The sequence below is a fragment of the Bombyx mandarina genome, chromosome 16, assembly GCF_030267445.1.
Source record: "Bombyx mandarina strain Sakado chromosome 16, ASM3026744v2".
Lineage (NCBI taxonomy): Eukaryota > Metazoa > Arthropoda > Insecta > Lepidoptera > Bombycidae > Bombyx > Bombyx mandarina.
Window position 1 is genome coordinate 3,117,270 of NC_143222.1, and position 6,000 is coordinate 3,123,269.

Here is a 6,000-nt window from a genome sequence, read left to right on the forward strand (position 1 = left end):
ACCTAGTGCCACGAAAGAAGCAATTTAAACTCCCCACACACAACTTTCCAGATATTTCGAACAAAACATTTAAAAATAGTGCTCTTACTATGAATATTAACGACTAGACAATCGTATAATTCAAAAGGAGGCTTCACAATACCGTAGAAGCATCTTGTCATCGGCAAAAAGCTTCGGAAAGAACTCACGATACCTTTTGTTTGTTTACCATTGTTACCGGCTCCCCATTGTTAACAATTTAAGACGCCTAAACGTAACAATGGTTATTTTGAATCGTGCTGTGGCTTCAGATGTAGTCAAGTTCTTAAGTTAAAGCGTTATCTATACAGTAATAAATTGTAAAAAAAATGTTGTGTCATATCTCATTCCATGGCTCACGCGAAAGAGGCTTAACCGATGAATGATCAGTAACTTTCTTAGAGTATTATACTTAATACTATGATATAAACGTCCTTACAGATCCATCAGATCCATTATCTTCTGCACTAGAGGCCTTCAGCTCTAACACTAGGAAGAGACTTAGGGACCCCGGTAACCGTACTCGTCGAACTCGGCAAAGAGCTCGACGTGGAACCTAACCCAAACATCAGCCCGCTGAGTTTCTCGCCGGATCTTCTCAGCGGGTCGCAATTCCGATCAGGTATTAGGTTCATTCGCGAAGCAGCTGCTCTTGAGTTGTTAGGTCTCCTTTGGAGGCGCTCGGGCATATTCAAATAGATCTACTACCATCATCGCTATCACGAAGCGTTCCACTTTGAATATTCAGAGGACAGCAACACAACATAAGTGAATTGAGACGCAATCTCAATTGAGTTATTGGGATTATTGATTATCATTGACGTTATGATTTCTGTGAGCCCCGATAACGATTCAACACCTAAAGCACTCGTCCACGAGCTTCTTTAAGTAACAGCTGTAAGGTGAGCTTTCATTATTTTCTTTTTTATCATAAAGAACTTCGTGATAAAATTATGGTTGCCACTATACAGTTTGACGGTTAAGTGATACCGGACAAAAAGAGAATCAGATATACTGAATTAACGGAACTAAGATTATAAAATTAAAAGGTTAATGGTTAATATTTTTTTCGTAATCACTTAAATCTTGAAGCAGTTGTGATTGGCATTTCGAATGAGCACCCTCGCCCATGTAGTCCATGTACAATGTAGTAGTGATATTAAAAACACTCTTACGATTTAATCTTGAGTTTTTACGTTGTATTGTTGATCGAAGGTTTTTACACTGTCATTATTTTATTACAGACATTTTTAATACTTGACCGTTTTCGGGGTCACGGATGACTAAGGCGTTGAACGCAGGTACAGGCAACGTAAAAATTATTTTAATTATGAAAATTTACATCAAACGATTCGCGGAAACCGCTATGATATAATCAATTATCCAGATTCCGGTGACGGAATGGTGGCAGAGATAAAATCGTGGAGGTCACGGAAGACTTATGGCACGCTGGACCGATGACATAGTCGAAATAGCAAATCAGACGTCGAGGAAAATGGCGGGCGATAGAAGATTATGGCATAGAAAAGGGGTAAGACAACAAATTACTGAACATGACAACGATGATGACGACAGATTAGATTTTTTGCAAATTCCATCATTAATTTTATTATTATCTATACGGGTCTGTTGACCTCAGTACAGCTTAAAAAAACATATCGAATGCACTAACTAATAATATGTTTAATCATGGATCTTATTACGTATACATAACAATTATTTAAATGTAAAACTGATAACGGTGTGAGCAACTGAAGGGTAATGACATTTATCTGCGCGTAAAAATAGCTCTCAAGATGCATGAGACATGAAGTCGGTTATCCATTTTTTTTTTTTTTATTGCTTAGATGGGTGGACGAGTTCACAGCCCACCTGGTGTTAAGTGGTTACTGGAGCCCATAGACATCTACAACGTAAATACGCCACCCACATTGTGATATAAGTTCTAAGGTCTCAGTAGAGTTACAACGGCTGCCCCGCCCTTCAAACCGAAACGCATTATTGCTTCACGGCAGAAATAGGCAAGGTGGTGGTACCAACCCGCGCGGACTCACAAGAGGTCCTAACACCAGTAATCACGCAAATTATAATTTTGCGGGTTTGATTTTTATTACACGATGTTATTCCTTCACCGTGGAAGTAAATCGTGAACATTTGTTGAATACGTATTTCATTAGAAAAATTGGGGTACCAATTGTCTGAGATTCGAACACCGGTGCATCGCTCAACACGAATGCACCGGACGTCTTATCCTTTAGGCCACGACGACTTATTTTCCGGTATCATATAAGTACACATGAATCCGTCAAATGAAAGTTCGAAGTCTCATCAGAATATGGTACTAGCAGTCCTAAACTGGGATCCGAATAACATTTCTTTCGTACAAGTGTCGTTTTATTGGTGGCCCACAAGAGGAGGCATCACAACCGTCAATTCTGCCGCGAAGCAGAAATACATTCCGGCTTAAAGGGTGGGACAGCCGTTGTACTATTCAGTTAATACTTATAGCTCGTGTCTTGAAGTGGGTGGTGGTTACGTTTGTTGACGTCTATGGGCTCCGGTAACTACTTAACATCAGGTGGGCTATGAGCTCGTCCACCCGTCTATGCAATGAAAAATATAAATATGCAAACGCGAAAATGCCAGCGCCGTCATACACAAGTCCGAACTACAACATTCGGTAATTGGTATATCGAGTAAAATGACCGACTCCATTGAAAGATTTTTCCTCTATCGTTCTATATATACCAGAATTGATTAACTTACAAGGTTCCTCGTTGAAATATGGGTTTTTGCTTCACGGCATACGAGGATCATACAAAATTTTGCAACATGATTTTCATTGGGGATAACAAATACTTTACAACATAAATAGGGTTTTGCACTTTGGCCATATTCAATCTGCTAAATATAAATATACTGGTGGTATAGGACCTTAAGACCTCTTGTGAGTCCGCACGGGTAGGTACCACCACCCTGCCTATTTCTGCCATGAAGCATTAATGCGTTTCGGTTTGAAGGGTGGGGCAGCCGTTGTAACTATACTTGAGACCTTAACACTTATATCTCAAGGTGGGTGGCACATTTACGTTGTCTTTGGGCTCCAGTACCCACTTAACACCAGGTGGGCTGTGAGCTCATCCATCCATCTAAGCAATAAATAAATAAAATATGATATTTTTAATTATCGAATCTACACTTATTTAAAATGCCTCTAATAATATTTTTGGTATTGCAGCTCTATGAAATTCCGTATTAACGTCGTGTATTTGTTTAAATATTAAAAAAATGTACGTTCGGCAGCCCTATCTTTGACATCCGTGTGAAGTGGCAATATCTTTATATGTTTTGTTTACCAAACTAAACATGACACCCCTGAAGTGCCAACAACTGACGAACGTATAAATGACACGCGACCGAAAAACAAAAAGAAATCACATTCCCTTTTGAAATATCTCTCACGATGACATAACATTATTTGTTCATATTAAAAACATTAAAGACGCCATTCTATTAATTAACATTGAATTAAAAATACTTTTACGATTTAATCTCACGTAGTCTTTTTTTTTCGTTCTTTATTAGAGCCACGGAATAGATAAATAAGATTAGAGCCATACACCTATTAGGCTAAGTCGGCTAGTCTTTTTTATTTTATTTATTGCTGTCGCTTCGATTAACTTAGGTTACAGGACGGAATTTCCTCCGTGGTTACAATAAAGCAATAGTGGCTTTAATTGCGCCTGAAAAATAGGTAATAAGCTATTACGGTTTACTACGACTATTACCTGCTGAGTTTCACACTAGATCTTCTCAGTGTGTCGCGATACCGATCCGGTGGTAGTTTTTTTTTGTGATTGAAAGATTATGGGTGGCCTGGAGGCCTTTCCAGTTTCACCAGGACAGGTGGGCGAGCAAAGGCTCAGCCAGGAGGGGTGGGATTTGTTAATAACTGCCCGAGCGCCTCCGAACGAGACATAACAACTCAAGAGCAATTGGTTCGCGAATGAATCTACTACCGGATCGGAATCGCGACCCGCTGAGAAGATCCGGTGAGAAAATCAGCGAGCTGATGCATGGGTTAGGTTGCACGTCGACCTCTGTCGAGTTCGACGAGTACGGTTACCGGGGTCCCTAAGCCTGCTCCTAGTGTTAGAGCTGAAGACGTATAATGCAATAGTTATTGGATCTGATGGATCCGTAAGGACGTGGCGGGTTTTTTTTTCCTACCTATGCTGATAGCCTTGAGAGGCTTCAGCGGATATCAGCGGAACCTTAACTAGTAGGTGAGCTCACGGGGCTCAAACCTAAGAACGTTGCTAACACGAACCCTAGCAAGAGCCGTGCTTCGCAGAATCTACCACCGGATCAGAAACGCGACCCACAGAAGATCCGGTGAGAAACTCAGTGGACTGTGTCTGAGGGTTAATTTACTCGTCGAGCCCTTCGTCGCAAGCGACGTTCGACGACAACGGTGACCGGTGCTTGAGATACCTAAAAGCACCGGACGTGGGCTAGTGTTAGCAAATTTTCTCAGGTCGAGTCCGTAAGCTCACCTACCAGTCCGCGAGAAACTGAAACAGCCCCTTACGCTACTAGCAAATGGGTAGGGGAAAAAATTTACTAAGGAGCTATATTTATGACTCCATAAATGTAATTATTACGATGGTCAAAGAAGAAGTGTCATGATACGTGGATAAAAGTCAACTTACGAACTTCGATGATACCTAAACTATTGTGACTATATTTTAATATATAATACACGGTTCACTTTGAATCGCCAGTAACATAAAAACAACTGTATTTTTTCGAAAAACTAGAAAGCAACGCTTCGAAAAAAAAACTAGAACTCCATTATAACTAAATTATATTATAAATCGACAGTTAGCTTATATTATTAATATGATTAACAAAGATCCTCAATTTCAGAAAAATATCTTCAAAAGAAAGAAAGAAAAGAAACTTAAACGTCGGGCGAGTATGTGTATTGTTAGATTTACTACCATCATGCTACCACTCAGGCAGTGTTTAATTAAATACAGCATTTCTATTTAACCCTTAACAAATGAAAACTTAATTGATGTCGATGATCGATGTCGAAGTGTCTCATTGTTTTTTTTTGTTTGAAATAAATAAAAATAGCTGTAAAACGTTTTGGCTTAACAACCTCATATTATGTATCTCAGATAAGCTGAATTTTATTCATATAATAAATAATCTTGAAAATTATTCGACTCAAGGCACCAAAGGAAATTTTTAATTTAAAATAATTTCGGAAAAAAGCATAACCTTTAATACTACTAATACTATCAGAAATAAACCATCATCACTCTATTACATAAAAAAAACATAAACAATGAAAAAATTCACTTACATTAATTACGAGAAATATCACTAACACAATATATCCGCGAACTCGTCTGACACGTAATTTCAAAACCGGGAATGGAACAGTACAATCCGGGACACGACCACCCGCCACGGCGCACCGGGGAGGTATGACGCTTCTACCACCGCCGCCACAGCATGGTAAAACTTTTCTGTTCCCTATAAAGGTCAGTCCACACGACAGAAAACTGAATAAATACTCCGAAACTCTATTAAATTTGAAGTTAATGTGTCGACGATTGAAAATATTTAACTTGACAACCTTTTTGAGAAAGGTTTGGAATACCAACAAGGAGGTTGAATATCTTGACAGATCTATAAATAAAACAGCGTTCGCTAGCGGATATCCTGGAGCAGTCAGAATATAATATAATTCGACGCTTGAAAGGCAAACGTGACTAAGCGACAATGCGTGAACTTTACAGTAGACTAATTTAAAGTTGAAATTCCTGAAAACAAAATTTATTTTAACGAATCTAGCTGTAGTAGAATCTAGCTAGTAGCTGTAGAATTGAAATGATTTTAATAGACCTAGAAATATATTTTTTTGCGCATCGAATATGGTTATTGCCTATCATTTATGTACAAAGCAGT

The 6,000-nt window shown here is 38.9% G+C and overlaps 1 protein-coding gene across 1 annotated transcript in view; it reads right to left on the bottom strand.

The window, feature by feature from the left end:
* LOC114252896 (somatomedin-B and thrombospondin type-1 domain-containing protein) overlaps window positions 1-5,534 on the bottom strand; it is a 63,144-nt gene extending 57,610 nt beyond the window's left edge. The window contains exon 1 of the mRNA XM_089733876.1: window positions 5,393-5,534. The gene's annotated coding sequence lies outside the window, so the exon portion shown is untranslated. The remainder of the gene's footprint in view (window positions 1-5,392) is intronic.
* Window positions 5,535-6,000: the final 466 nt, after the last annotated feature.